Here is a 15,913-nt window from a genome sequence, read left to right on the forward strand (position 1 = left end):
CCAATACCTCCCAACTTTGCACCCATGTCACAGGGGGAAGCAAGGATTCGCTGCTGACTTTTGCTCTCTGGAATGGTGTCAGGGGAAAAAAAACTGAACAAGACCTCAAGCAAGCTGGCCTTATTTGCAGAAGTTTAATTTGTTAATTTTGCTTTGTTTATCCGAATGGCAGCGCAGAAGAAAACATATTTACAAGTCTCTTCCAGGCAGACGTGTTAGGCTCCGTGGGCTGACAGATCCACAATTGTGTAGCAGCAAGGGAAAAACATTTCGTTAAAATGAAGACAAGGATGTATATCCGGGGGAGAGGATTCTTGCACGGAGAGCAATTCCAAGAAATGGCTAAATCTCTTGACATCGGACATCCAGAGATGGGACCTGCAGCAGCTCATACTGCGGGGTCAGGAAACCTACCAGCCATGAAATGCTTCTAGGGGGTGCAATAAAAAGGTTGCCAAGTTTAATAGGCAGGCTGTGAAAACATGCCAAGCGAGTTACAGCCATGACCCCACATGGCCTTCACTTGAGCAAGTTGCCCCGCTTGTTTCACAAGCTCTGTGCCGGAGCCAGCGCTATCTATGGGAGGATAATAAGGTCCACGGCAAGGAAAGCAGAGATGAGACCATTTGATGTTGCAAAAACATATTCTTTAACGGCCAGTGGGTCTCTTGGCCTGGGCCCCAGAGCGAGCTGCCTGGCCCATGGCACAGCAATATGGTGACAGTGTCCGAAGAAGATGGGCAAGACTTCTCATTTAGCCATGAAGTTCCCTGGGGGACTGTGGGCCAGTTACTCTGTCTCACCCTAAGCTACCTCACGGGGTTGCTGCAAAGTTAACTACAGCAAACACCACAGGACCCAACCGTGGCATTCATTTTAGAAATTCTCCAAGACAATCTAGACATGTGGAAGTTGGCATAAACTCTAGAACAAAGAAACAAAAGAGGGGGAGGAAAATCTGCTTTAAAAAACCCTGACCAGGCTCAAAAACTGGCATTTTCACCCTACAGATACGATCATGGGGGCAGAGACACTTACATTTCCAATGGTGGAAGCATAACTTTTTAAACTTATGGAGTATATACCAACACACACACACAGCTCATGGAGGGAATTGTTTTAGATATGACGAGGAAGTCCTGGGTTCAAATCCTACTCTCTCAAGAAGCTGCTTGGGTGATCTTTGGCCACTCTCTCTGACTCTTCCATGTCTCAGGTAGGCTTGCCAGGTGCCCACTTATGGCAGGCCATCTCCCAGCAAATCCTGCCTCTGCCCCTCAATCCCCAGTGGATTGAAGAAAGGAGGCCGGCTGGCAGATGATGTCACAGCAGCTGTAGCATTGTGGTTAAGTGTTTGGGCTGTGAATCAGTGCTCTGCAGGTTCGAATCCCACTGATTTGAACCAGCCATGAGCTAAGTAGGTGGCCTAGGGTAAGCCACGTCTCACAGCTCAGTTCCTTAGCTGTATTCTGGGGATAACAACACTGGTTTTGTTCACTGCTCTGAGTGGGACACTAATCTTTCTAGAAGAGCAGTATATAAACATTGTCGTTGTTGTTACTATTACTACTACTACTACATCCGGCATGACCTGGAAGCAACGGCATCATGCCAGGGCAGATTCTTTAACACTCAGCCAACCGTTCTGGGTAACGCCGGAAGTGATAGCATCAGCTGGTGATACTGATCGGGCACATGCCCCGGTAAATTCCCACTGCCCTTCCACCCATCCCCACCAGTTACCAGAGGGGACTGGCAACCCTATGCTCAGGGTTGTTATGAAGCTAAAATGGGAAAGGGAGAACTCTGATCTCCTTGGAGATAGGATGGGATAAAAATGTTCTATTTATGCCCGTTCAGAACCAAAACGGACAGTTCTCACATTACGAGGCTCAGAGAAATAATTCAGGGATTATTCTTTTACAGTCAAGACTGTACATTGATACAGAAGCTCTTGTTCACCAGGTCAGTTGGATCCAAACCCCCTGTGGCTCCTACTTTTAAGTTTGCCGGTGGACTGCCTGCTTTTAGCACACAGACAGAGATACCTTCTCAGCTTGAAAATCGCCGGCTAGGGAGATCTGTATTTATTAGATTTGGGGATAATTCTTTTCCTTTAAAAAGACCCAAGCTTTGGACAGGAGGGTGGAGGCTTGACTTGTATTTTAAAAGTGCCAAAAGGGGAACTTTGTACACATGTGGCTACAATAAAGTGGTGCAATCTGAAAAACAGAGGGAAAGGCAGGGGTAATTTCGTAGAAAAAGTGCTGCAGGAACTCATTAGCATAACTCATTAGTATATGCCACACCCCTTGACTGCGCCGAAATGGCCGGGATATGGCTGCTGCCAGAAGGGGGAGTGTTCCCCCACCTGGCAGTGGCCCGATCACAGCCCTTTTAGCTCCAATCCAGGACGAAACAGGCCCCAAATGGCCATTTTGGGCATGCTTTGGCCTGGATCGGGCCCAAAATGTCTCAGTTCGGGTCAGTGCTAGGCAGGGGAGGGGTCCCCCGCCAGGCACCTACCCAATCCTGGTGGTTTTGGTCCTGATCCGGGCTGAAACAGCCAGGACCAGGTCAGTGCTGGGCAGGGGAGGGTTCCCCCACCCGGCACCAACCCGATCCCAGCCGTTCTGGCCCCGATCCCAGTGGAAATGGGACCAAAATGGTCAAAAATGGCCATTTTGGGCCCGTTTCGGCCCAGATTGGGGCCAAAACGGCAGGGACCGGGTTGGTGCCAGCCGGGGGAGGCTTCCCCCACCCGGCACCAACCTGATCTGGGCCATTTCAACCCCAATCCAGGCTGTTTCAGCCATCCATGCCGAAATGGGCCGAAAATGGTCATTTTGGGGCCCATTTGGGCCCGGATCGGGGACGAAACAGCTGGGATCGCGTCAGTGCCATTTTGGCCCCAATCGAGGCCTAAACAGCCCTAAAGTCAGGTGGGCTGGGTCACCTGACTTGGGGGGACTGCCAGAACACCGTTTCGGTGCATTCCCCCTCGAAATGAGCCCGGGGAAAGGGATGTTTTAAACTCAAATTCAGGTAAGAGATACCAAGCAGGGACTAGGCTCCTGCTGAATCAGAGCTGTTAAAGCCAGATAAGATATCTTACGTAGTCCAGGCATCCTAATCAGACCTTATAAGATCAAACCTACCCAGTTTTCTCTCCAAGAAGCAGAAGCGCAACTGTAGTGTCTTAAGATCTGGCATTCAGTCTCTTTCATCTCAACATCTCCAGAGGAAAGAGTAAAATATCCAGGGAAGGGAAGAGAATTAAAGGCAAGAGTAAGGCTTGGCTAGTAACCCTAGCTTGAGGTCTGTCAATAATCTTCAGGACAAATCAATGAAAGGAGTCAGAACTGGTAGGGGAAGGAAAGTTTTTGGGTTGACTCTGCCCAGGCCTTTTTTTCGGGGAACAGAGGTGGTGGAACTCAGTGGGTTGCCCTCAGAGAAAATGGTCACGTGGCCGGTGGCCCCGTCCCGATCTCCAGACAGAGGGGAGTTGAGATTGCCCTCCACGCTGCAGCGCAAAGGGCGATCTAAACTGCCCTCTGTCTGGAGATCAGGGGGCGGGGCCACCGGCCATGTGACCATTTTCAAGAGGTTCCGGAACTCCGTTCCACCGCGTTCCTGCTGAAAAAAAGCCCTGACTCTGCCTCTGTTCCATGAAGTTTCACTTGTGAGCTGCCACTAGGCTTGTCAACTTCAAGGGGTGGTCTGGAGTTCTCCAGACTGCGGAGATCAGTTCCCTTGGAGGAAATAGCTTCGGAGGGCAGCTGCGTTGGCATCACCCCCACCCCCCAGGCTGCCTCTATTTCCTAAACCCTGCCTCTCCCAGGGCACCTCCCTCAAATCTCCCAAATTTGGCCTTGGCAACCCTAGCTGCCCTGCAGAGCCAAGCTTTTTCGATGACTGGCTGTATGCCACCAGGTTCCACCCCATGCTATGTAGCTCCACCTTCTGATCTGCAGGTACCCCCCACCCCCCCAGGTCACCCGTGAGCTTCCTGGGTTGCCTCGATCTTATTCCATCGCTCTAGCCACTCTACAATACTGTTAGCTCCGAGGCAATATGTCAGGATAGTGTGCTTCAGCTGACAAAGGAGAGAAAGGTTTGGTGATACCTTTTAAAAATTATATTATAGTGTCTTCATTCATCAGGGTCTAATTATCTCTTGGGGTCTCAACCTTAAATCTCCAAGTGGAGTATGGACAAGCTATGCCTCCAGTATGCATACATATCAATGCTTCTTCATGAGCATTAAGGCACCACATAGCACACACCTCCACATGCTCCACCTGACAAGGGTCATTGGTTGGAGCATACTGTAGATGAGTTATGTTTGACTAGTAGATCTTTGACAAAAAGAGCACAGGCCCCTCCTGGCTTTTCAATCAGCACAGGATCAAGTTCAGGCAGAGTGAACAATCACAGCAGCACATGGCAACACGTGCACACATGTTCAGGCATATGTTCATCTGTGGCACGAAAACTGGGGTTTCCTACAAATACATGCCTCTCTTCAGTGAAAACAGAGGGAAGATGATGTGTCATTTAGTTGTAAAAAGCATCATATGCATGCATAATGTGTGCGTATGATATGGATTGGGGTCATAGTACTGGAAAGAAGACAACTTTATGCCGTTTTTTCAGAAGTGTCCCCTCTCCTGCTACTTTCTGGCATTAGGAAGGGGGGAAAGTCAGATTGTCTTTTCCCTCTATTGGACACTGAAACAGTGTACGGACGCATGGGCGAGGAGAGGGGGGCTCTGACCAAGTAAATAGCATGAGTTAAAATCCTCCTTTTCACACGCTACTGCCCAGGGCTTTTTTTCAGAGGGAACGTGGTGGAACGGGGTTCCGGAACCTCTTGAAAATGGTCACATGGCCGGTGGCCCCGCCCCCTGATCTCCAGACAGAGGGCAGTTTAGATCGCCCTTTGCGCTGCAGCGTGGAGGGCAATCTCAACTCCCCTCTGTCTGGAGATCAGGGGGCGGGCCACCAGCCATGTGACCATTTTCTCCGAGGGCAACCTACTGAGTTCCACCATCTCTTTTCCCAGAAAAAAACCCTGCTACTGCCCCTCCCCATCCATAGCAGGGCTGCTTTCTGCAGCTAAGTTGCATGATGAGAAATCTGATCGCTGACCCCCAATTATAGTAGTTTCAAGTGGTCTGCAATAGGAGAGCAAGATTTGAATCCAATAGCACTTTAAAGACCAACAAGTCTCCCAGGGTACAAGTTTTCAAGAGTTAAAGCTCTCATACCCTGGAAATCTTGTTGCTTTTTAAGGTGCCACTGGACACAAATCTTGCCCAATTATAGTAGGTGCTGAAAAACTATGCTGTGAATCAAGATGTTCCTGGTTCCAATTCTGCTAACATCATGTTTATTAGGAAGCCTTTGGCAAGACCTGCCCGTCACCAGCAATATAGAGGTAACCCTGGTTGTTTGTCATAGGAATTATTGAGATGTGAAGCACTTTGGACACTCTCTATAAACGGCTAAGTATTTTTAGGGTTGGGAGGGAAGGCGGCATGGTATAGCCCGATCTCGTCAGATCTAGGAAGCTAAGCAAGGTCGGTACTTGGATGGGCGGCCACCAAGGCAGAGGAAGGCAATGGCAAAGCACCTCTGCTTCTCCTTTGCCTTGAAAGCCCCTTGCCAGGGTCTCCATAAGTTGATTGCGACTTGACGGCATGTGCACACATACTATTAGGGTTACATGTCAGGGGCAGGCAATGAAGAACCCAGGTCCCAGAACTGGCTTCTGAGTTTCAACCTGCAAAGTTCACACATTTGGACCTCAACAAACTCTTTGGGGTGGGTAGGTCACAGATGGCAAAGAGGGATCTGCCAGAAGGGCACAGGTTACACTTGCTTTTTTAATATAAAACGCTATGAATTTATATCCTGCTCTTCTCTCCAGAGACCAGAAATACTGCCACTATTTTGACTGGCAACAGGCAACCAGATATGGTGACTGAAGATTCATGATTTGACGGTTCCTGCTTGTTTCTCTCTGCCTCTGGAAAGCTCTCAATATGTTCAGGATTGGGGATTGTGAGAGGACACTCTGCGCATGTCCAGTTTGACCACATTGCTAGCATCTGGTTGGCCTTTCTCAGAAGTAAAGATTTTTGGTGTAGCCAGCGATTTTTTCCAGCAGGAAAACGGTGGAATGTAGTTCCAGCACTTCTCGAAAGTAATCATGTGCCTGGTGGCCCTACCTCCTGATCTCGTTTCCTCCCTGTGTGCAGCCCAAGGCGCCCGACTCTTTCGCAGCATGCTGAGCCTTAGCAGTGGTGAGACAGGAGTGGGCCCCACACCCCAGTTTGCTGGGGAGGGGCTGCCTCTACTGCCACTTCCTTGAGTGCTTCTCCCCGGCCGGAGGCAGAAGGGAGCCTCCCCGCCCATGAGGGGGCACTGGGCGGCAAAGCAGCAGGCATGGCCAGTTGGCACAGGAGATTTCCTGTCCCTGGGGGACCAGGCTCCTGGGGGGCCAGCCGTGCCCTGCACAATGACATCACTTCCCGGAAGTGACATCATCATGTGGTCCCGGGAGAGTGCGCAAAGTACACACATGTGTGGTGCCAGGGACGCCTTCTGCTGCCAGGAGTTGCCCTGGGTGCTGGCAACACATACAACACCACTGAGTTCCACCACCTCTTTTCCCGGAAAAAAAAAACCCTGGGTGTAGCCATACATGGCCTTCCTTGCACTCTAAAGATGGATCTAGCTATCAGCATTTAAGTTGCTCTAGAATTGTCATTGGATGTTTCGTCCTCAAAGCGTGCCCTGCATCTTATGTTTTCAGCAATTACCCTAAGGCACCAAAGATGCTGAGACTTCCAGGGCATGCCAAGCAGATCACAGACAGGCACAGCAAGGGCCATAAGACACAATCTACTTCAGCTTCCTACCTCCCAGGAAATGTCACACCATCTCCAGCGGTGCCTCAAAGTGCTTTGTCTTCCTGGGCAGCAGCACCGACACCTACTGCCTGTTCCCCTGTGCCTCACCTCTGCTGCTCTCACCCCTGCACAGGAGCCAGAGGAAATAAACCGTGCATGGCCGACAGGGCTTCTTGAACAGCCAAGAGATTCCTTCCTCTTGTGAGAGTTTGGCCACCATTTTGGTTGCCCTGGCAACAGGCAACCAAACATGGCGGCTGAGTGCTCATGGGAAGACAGTACCTGGTGAGAGTTTGGGAATTGGCACGTGTGGCTTATTGTGCTGCTTTTAAAGGGGGAGGGGGTTAGGGGCATGATCTCTGGCTATCCAATGGGGAGGCGGCATGTGGGCAAGGATATAGTGTTGCCAACCTCCAGATGGGGCCTGGATATCTCCCAGGATTACACGTGATTACAGATATCTGTTCTCCTGAAGGAAATGGCAGCTTTGAAGAGTGGACTCTATGGTATTATACCCTGCTGAAGTCGCTCCCTCACCAAACCCCACTCTCCCCAATTTATAGGAATTTCTCAAGCTGGAGTTGGCAACCCTGGCAGGACACCCCCCCCCCAAATCTGTCACAAGGTTAAGACACGGCCTTGCAACATTCCATGGGAGAACCGCAGGTATGGTTGCCAAGTGATATGGATGGAGAGCCAGTGTGGTGTAGTGGTTAAGGAGTTGGACTAGGATCTGGCAAACCTATTTTTGAATCCCCACTCCACCACAGAAGCTCACAGGGTGACCTTGGGCCAGCCACACACTCTCGGATAACCTACTTCACAAGGTTGTTGTGAGGAAAAAATGAAGGTGAGGAGAATGATGTAAGCCACTTTGGGTCCCAATCGGGGAGAAAAGGGGGGTACAAATGAAGCAAGTAAGTACATAAATAAATAAAAACTCTGGGTTGGGAAATTCCAGGAGATTTGGGGGTGAAGCCTGTATAGGGCAGCGATTGGGGAGGGGAGATACCTCAGCAGAGCATAATCCCATAGAGTCCACCCTTCAAAGGAATCACTGCTCCTTTCATTTTGAGATCTGCTGTAATTCCTGGTGATCTCCAGGCACAACCTGGAGGTTGGCAACCCTTGCCACAGGCAACGTCCAATGGGGAATTTCCTCAGGGACTGACCCTGACATAAGAGCAGAGTGGTAAAAGTGTGCCGCGAAAAGAATGTGGAAGAGACCCTCTCCTGGGAGGGAGTTTGTCCCAAATTCGGAAGTTTATCTTGTTAACGACAGTGAGCATCCTAGCTAGGGTTGCCATCCTCCAGGTAGTGGCTGGAGATCTCCCGGAATTACAACTGGTCTTCAGGCCACAGAGGACAGTTCACCTGGAGAAAATGGCTACTTCGGGGGGTGGACTCTATGGAATTATGCCACGCCAAGGTCCTTTCCGTCCCCAAAACCAACTTTCTCCAGGTTTCACCCACCAGATCTCCGGGAATTTCCCAACTTGGAGCTGGCAACCCTAATCCTAGCCCTAGGTAGGCCACTGGGCTCGTGGCCTCTGTTAAAGGTGACATAGTCCATTGAGAGAGAGAGATGCCACACCGGGTCCCCTGAGGGGATGAGGCCTCTGGTTCTGGAACTTTCACTGGGATCTTTGAAAGGCTGCCACAGTACCTTTGTATGATAGCATAAGTCCCTGCAAGGTCCTAGGTAGAGTTGCCAGCTCCAGGTTGAGAAATTCCTGAAGATTTGGGGGAGGGGGGGGTGAAGCCTGGAGAAGGTCAGGTTTGGGAAGAGAATGGAGCTCAGCATAGTATAATTCCAGAGTCCACCCTCCAAAGCAGCCATTTTCTCCAGCGGAATTGATCTCTGTGGCCTGGAGATCAGTTGTAATTCCAGGAGATCTCCAGCCACCACCTGGAGGCTGGCAACCCTAGTCCTAGGATGCTGCCTGGGCCTCATCATCAAGCTAAGATAATTATATCTTCCTTTTGCAATCAGCTCGGGGAGAAGAGTTCCACATGAACCAAGAACGCATGCTGAATCCCAAAACCAATGGCTTTGCGCACCTGCACATTTCAGGAGAAAACTGGCAAGCTTTCTTTCTAGGAACTTGCCTGCCATTTCTAATCTTAGGTTGCCAAGATTTGGAGGCCATTGCACCAATCTCACAATGCAGAGAGGAACCTCCATGTATTTATCTGAAACATTAACCTGCTTCCCATACACTGAGAATGACCCGCAGTGTCCAAATTTCAGTGTGCTAGAATACAAGCGTGCCAGACTGAGGCATCCGTCTCACCTCTTAATGCTGCTTTGCAATACCTTAATCCTCGCCTCCGCTCCACATCAAATGTGTCTATTCAATCCAAGCGCAAGTCTTTTTTTCCCCTTTAAAAAATGATGCTGTACTTCACGAATCTCAGATACAAACCGAAGCAACAACGCTGTGCGCGCAGACGCCTGCATTAGCAGGCAACAAAGGTCTGGCCTACAAATTGGCCCCTCAACTTGCTTTGGGTGTAAAGGGTCCCAATTTCAGTCCTAGAATCTACCGTTAAAGGCTCACGTTGCACCAAAGCCTGATCTCTGTACGCAGCCAGACAGGCAGAATGGACTGTACCACTTTTTAAAAATAAAAGTCTATTTAAAAAAAATGTACACACCACTATTCCAGTATTCAAAGTGGCGGGCAAAACATCTTAATCAAAAATGTGAAGTCACAACAAAACAATAAATGAGCAGTGAAATACTCTGCAGGGTCAAATAAATGCAGGGGCAGTTCGGGCAAATAATGCCCCCAGGGCCATATCAGGTCAGTAAAACAGCCCCAGACGGGACAGATGAAGCCCCCTCCCCAGTATGCCATGGTCCCAATCCGAATGGGCCAATGAGGACCAGGTTCTCAGCCACTTCTGTCTGACTGCGACAGTATGAGAGTTGGCTGGAAGGGGTGGGCAGACCTGACTCACAGCCAAATGTCACATCTAGCTCAGTCCTTGGGCTGACCCGTGAATTGTGTTTAAGCAAAACAAATATACCCAAATAGTTAAGTGCGTTCAGGATGCAAGTAGAAGATGACATTTCTCAATATATAAAAGTCATTAAGAAAAAAAAAAGCAGCTGGGAGTCTAGCCCAGCCTGACCCTTGCTGGACTACTTTTCTGTTTGCAGGGAGCTTTTTCAAGGTGCCTCCTGCACCTTGAAGCAGTACAGTCCATCCTTCCCAGCTCAGGCGGACTCTACTTACACTTTCTGCTGCATGGAGAGAGACAAGAGTCCCTACAACAAGAAATGCAGAGATCTTTCCCTCAGTTATTACCCCACTGAAAGAATTCTTTTGCTTATCTCCAGGAGCTTGAACCGTTTCCAAAAGCATTCCAGCAAACCTCTCTGTCTGGGGCGGTCTTTTAATAGCTAAGCGTCAAGCAGATATGGGATAACAAGCTTTAATGCAGCGCTGCAGATTTCTATTTTAAAGGTACGGTTTCATCATTTCTAATTGCTCATCTGCCCCGTCCACAGACTTTAAAGTTCACCTAGACAGGATTGGCGCCAGAATCCTCGGGGGGGGGGGGCTTCTGAGACCCCCAGAGGGCCCACTACCAGGGCATGGGACCTCAGCTCTACAAACAGAGGGAGCTTAAAGGAAAATTTGTATTTATTTACTTCATTTATACTCTGCCTTTCTTGTCAGTGGAGACCCAAAGAAGCTTATATTGTTTTTCTTGCCTCTGTTTTATTCTCACAACAACCCTATGAGGTAGCTTAGGTTTACAGTGTGTGACTTGGCCTAAGATCACCCAGTAAGCTTTCATGGCAAATCGGGGCTTTGAACTTGGGTCTCCCAGATCCTAATCCAATATGCTATTTCCCTTAACCATACTTTTTAGCCAGAACCGAGAGATTGTTCCAGTTTCCCTGTTCTGGCTAGGTAGGGTGCCTGGGAAAGAAACAAAGAATATCTCTCTCTTGCGGTGTACATGCATGGGTGGGACTTTTAGGGGGTCACTTTACCCCTCCCAACCCAGAAGCTGACCCAAACTATTGGGGAAGTGCAGTAGATACACTGGATCCGATATAGAGATGCAAATTCTCTTTGGAGCCACCAAGATCAAGACGTCAACCTTAGGATGTGTTAATGGAAACACTCAAAGAAACACCCAAGGTCAAAAGGTGAATCAGTGGCAGAGAGCCCAAGGCTCACAGCAAAGCAAAAAAAAAAACACCAATCCAATTTTAGCCTAAACTCTTTAATGATTATGGATAACCTTTGATTTGCAAGCTGACACAGTGGTGACTTGGCGCTCTGGTTTTTTAGAATGCTATACGCCTTTCCAAGACAGACTCAGGGAAAAAAGAAAATCCGATTTTCGAGCCACAGGAAGAACTGAATCCGTGGACCTGGGATGGGCGCCAACGCTTGATGGACGCAGTTGGAATGTGAGAGGGGAAGGAGGGGGGCTGAACAGGCCCTGAGAAACCACAAGGGTCCAATTGAGACCTCCTCTGGTGGTCTCTATTGATTCTTGTTCTGTTGGAATTAACAAGAATACATTTGCAAGCGAGGCAGCCAGGAGGTGAGAAGCAGGAGGTGGGAGGAGATTGTGGTTATTCGCAGGCAGGAACGGGGCGGGGGAACTCTGCATGTGCTCAGAGATACTCTTGCCTCCTGTGTTCCAGAGCTCAGCATGAAAAGTAGATCCTGGGCAGGGGGAGTTATGGGCACACCGTATACCCATTCGTGGAGCCAGTGTTGATCTTGGGGTTAAAGTGCCAGATTAAAAATCGGGAGATAACTGGGTTTCAAACCCCCACACTGCCATGTTGCGTGTTGGCTGACCTTGTGCTGGCTTAACCTACCTTGCAGGGTTATTGTGCAACTAAACAGGGAGGGGAAGGAGAACCACATACACCACCCTGAAGTTTGTGGAGGATGGGCAAAACAGAAATGTACAAAAGAGATAGATTTCTTCCCTCTGCTAACCTGATCTAGCTGGCCTAGCTCCAAGACATTCAAGGGGGAGGGTGTAAGTGGAGGTCAGAAACAAAGCAACAATTCTGGCCAAATGGAGGGTGGCGTGGGGGGGGGCATTGGCTCAGTGATAGTGAACAGAGATTGGGGGGGATGGTTTTTGCACTCATCGGAGAGCCTCGAGGAATGGAAGCCATCAGTGCAAGTTAGGGAGAAGAAAGGGGGGGGGGAGGCAAGCAGGCTCTCTCCCCATATTTAAAGGCAGTCTTACTTGACTTCACCACCACCCCTAAATACTGTCCCTTCACACCAATGGCAAGTCCTGCAAAATCTCGGATCACATTGTGCTTTTCAAACAATCAGGAAAGCTTCCATTGGCGCCAAGGCGCTCCAGGACTTCACCCCCACATCAACATCAAACTTCACCCCGATGTTGCAATTTGCTAACAAGAGCAAGTGAGCATGTACAGAGTGCTTTTCCTGAACCACCCAATGAGCCAAGCATCCCCTCCTACACACACAAACACACAAAACAGGAACACACCTGAGTTTCAGGGACAGGAAAACCTGCTTCCTTGTTTACCCCGCCAGCCCGTCTTTTGCACCAGTTCGCAAGGGGGGAAGGCCTTGTGCGGCATGCCAGCAGTACAGGCAATGAAGGCCAACGACACATCTCATGGGGAAATAAAACCGTTTCCACTGGCTGAAGCCTCATCCTTGTAAAAGCCTTAATCAGAGCCAAGTTTGAATCCCAGAACACACAGGCACCTCTGAGCATGCACCAAGTGCTCTCTCAGAACTGCAGGCACACATCTAGAGCAGGGGCTTTTCGGCCAGGGGACGTGGCCTTCCAGGCAGCCATGAACTCCGGCACTTATTTAGAATCGAGCCACCGCAGGGGGCAGGATAACAAAGGAGCTGTCCGCAGCACAAAACATATCCGTGGATGAGTTTAGCCACCACATACCACAAAGGGAGGTGAGGGAGAGCAGCTAGTAGCAGTTGCAGTCTATCTTACAGATGGCCACCTACATGAATTCTCAGCTCTCCCCCCCCCAACAAAAACATACGCCCTTGTTTAGTTAACCCCATCATATGTGGCCTTCTAGTTCAGTCCTCTAAATATGTTCCTCTTCTGTATTATTTTATAAAAATTAGCCATCTTCGGTTCCCACGCTCCTCCTCTTATTTTGCAAAAGTTATTTCAAAATACTGCCTGCCTCATATATACTCCACCCTACTTTTGAAACGGCAACCCCAAAGATTGGTAGAAGGAAGGGAGAGAGAAGAGAGGCATTCAGGACTTCTCCACCTCTGTTTTTCCACATCACCCTCTTATCTCACACTGTATATGGGGGGGGGCTGTTTTCCACCTAACAGCTCCCATCCCAGCAGGGTTGAGGACAAACCCAAGCAGAGCCACAGTATGGAACTGCCCCCCCCCAAAACAATCAGCAGATAGGAGACAATAGCCTGGAAAGAGAAGCACCCTTCCCCCACCTATCTCCCATGCTATCTCCCATTTCGTAATTCTGAATTTTGCAACCTGATGGGAACCCTTTGCATTTCAAAGCCGGCTGCACTTGGACCCCCCAAGCAGGGGGGGAGTAAGGGGCACCCCTACCCCACCATTTACCCCCAACTGTGTGTATGCCAGGAAAAGTGATCACACACATACACACAAAGGGGATCCAGCCAGAAAACCAACACAATTTCACCACTCAGCTGCCACCCTAACTGTGCAATTCTAATTTTGCGGGGTTGGGGGGGGGGGATTCTTCAGCACTCTCCCCTTTGGGAAGAGGATCTCTCCCTTCTCTTGCTTTTGTGCATAGCATCCCGTTATAAATCTATCCCCATCTTCAAGCTAGGAAGCAGGGCTATTAGGTGGCACACGCACAGCACCCTGCCTGACCCTTTTCAAGGTGTCTGTTGAAGCAGGGGTGAGAGGGTTTTAATTCTGGCTTTTATTAAGGCGGGGGAGGGGGTGCAGAAGAAGGTGGGGGCAACATTCCCGGGGGGCTGAACCCAACAGAAAATGACATATCTAAAGCCGTCCATTTCCATGTTGGAAAAGACCCAGTTCTCCCAGTTGTGAAAATGACAACCCAAAAGAGGCGACTTTGACAGCTGTCTTTATGGGATTTTTTAAAAGACCCCCTTTGCAAGACCCCCTTTGCTCCCCCCGCCCCGGGACTCAAAACATCTACAAAGTTTGCAAGCTCCAAAGAGACGGGGGAGGGATTAAAACACACAGCCCCCCCTCCCCATCTTTGGGGGATGAAAATAAATCGCATTCCTCTTACCTTGCGCGGACCTGGGTGTCTGGAAGAGGCAGGAATCCGTTTGCTGAGGTTCGTGGTAAAAAAACTCTCCAAAGCCTTTCGAGGGGAAGGGAAGGGGGGGGGGCAAGACTCCTCCTTCTCTTCTCCCCCCCTTTTTTTACACCTGTCCCTGCCTTGCCTGCAGACATCCGAATTGCACAAACCCCAGGAGCAGTGCACAAATAAAGGCATGCAGGGGGGGGGGAGAGACCCCCCCCCTCTTTTCTCAGCAACTCTACACCAGCTTGCAAGGCAATTAAAAAGCACCTTTTATAGCGGCGGGGGGAGACAGCTGCTGCAAAAAGAAGGGTGTTTTTTTTTTCTGGCTTCTGTGCCCCCCCCCCTCGGTTTCTCAGCTGCCTGGTTTCCTTTGCCAATAAGGCAGGGGGGGTGGTGGTGACAGCGCGGCTGGTAGCGAAAAAGGGGCGATGTGGCTGCTGGTATTTTCTGCCCCCTCCAGGTCTTCTCTTCTTCTGGCGTTAGGCAAAGCGAGCTGCAAAATTCACATTGTTGGGCTTAGCGCAGCAACTCCCAAATTCAATTGCTTTCCCTGCTTGGGCTCGCCGGAAAAACAGGGCTGGATTCATTCTCTCCCTCTTTGCAAGCGAAAGAGACGGATTCCAGAGCAAGGAAGACTCGAGGCAGGATGAAGCTGTTCTCACGTGACACCGAAGTGGGGGTTTTTTTTGTAGGGTGGGGGTGGCTCATTCGGGGAAGAGCAATGTTAAACTCGGTGGGTCTGACATCTGAGTAAAGACCTTGCACTAAAGTCCTTTGAGTTTTTGTAGGAACGTGTGGACGCAAGACAGCGTAGCTTTTTTGTATTAAAAAACTTTAGAATATGTCTTACATCGGTTTTGCAGAATTAGTATTTTCTAATTTTTTTAAAAAAAATGCACTCCCTCTTAAACTGTGCATGTAAAATACTCCTAGATGCCTAACTCAGCTGGAGTCGAGACCTTTTTACTCAGGAGTAAGTCCCATCAAATTCAGTGGGGCTTACTCTGACCTAAACATGCCCAGGATCGCAGCCATGTAATATGAGTCTAGACACATTTACTGCAAGGTGAAGCAAACTCCATGGGGTTTAAGGGAACTTATTCCCAAATATGACTGCATGCTTCAGACCTGAGGGGGGCATGCTCACATGGGTAAAAATCCCAAAGATTTCACTGAAGCTCATTTTTAGTAAATGCCCCCCAGATCAGGCTGTAAGATTGCACAGAATCGCATGTCCTAGTAACATTTTGGACAGCAGTAATTTACTTGCAAGGAAGCCCCACTGAATTTAGGGAGACTTACTTCCAAGCAAGCATTGTGTGCACTGGAAGTGTAAAAGAAACCAGGCCATTGGGTTTCATTCAAACATTTTGAACTAAGACCCATTTGTTTTAAAATGACTCTCCCTTGACTCATTATGTGACCTATTAATTTTGCAAAGCGACGGTCCAGCCACAGCCGTTAAACCAACCTCAATCTCATTTTGACAACTGAAACTGAAATCTAGGCTACATGTGAATGAAAAGCCCTTTCTTGCCCCCTGTCATGCCAAGCCACCATGGGACAAGGTAGGATTCGAACCCAGGCTGCTCCTTTTAAGATAGTGCAGGAGAGGAAAAACTTCACTTGCTACATTAGACTGTTAGACTGTTATGAAAGATATAGGACTAGGGCTAGTAAAAAGGTAAAAAGGTAAAAGCCTTGC

At 49.3% G+C, this 15,913-nt stretch overlaps 1 protein-coding gene across 1 annotated transcript in view; it reads right to left on the bottom strand.

Annotated features, from left to right (window-relative positions):
- The window catches only part of SEMA6B (semaphorin 6B), a 176,022-nt gene extending 161,749 nt beyond the window's left edge, over nucleotides 1-14,273 (bottom strand). Inside the window, exon 1 of the mRNA XM_054980607.1 lies at nucleotides 14,191-14,273. The gene's annotated coding sequence lies outside the window, so the exon portion shown is untranslated. The remainder of the gene's footprint in view (nucleotides 1-14,190) is intronic.
- Nucleotides 14,274-15,913: the final 1,640 nt, after the last annotated feature.

The sequence above is a fragment of the Eublepharis macularius genome, chromosome 5 (genome assembly GCF_028583425.1).
Source record: "Eublepharis macularius isolate TG4126 chromosome 5, MPM_Emac_v1.0, whole genome shotgun sequence".
Classification (NCBI taxonomy): Eukaryota; Metazoa; Chordata; class Lepidosauria; order Squamata; family Eublepharidae; genus Eublepharis; species Eublepharis macularius.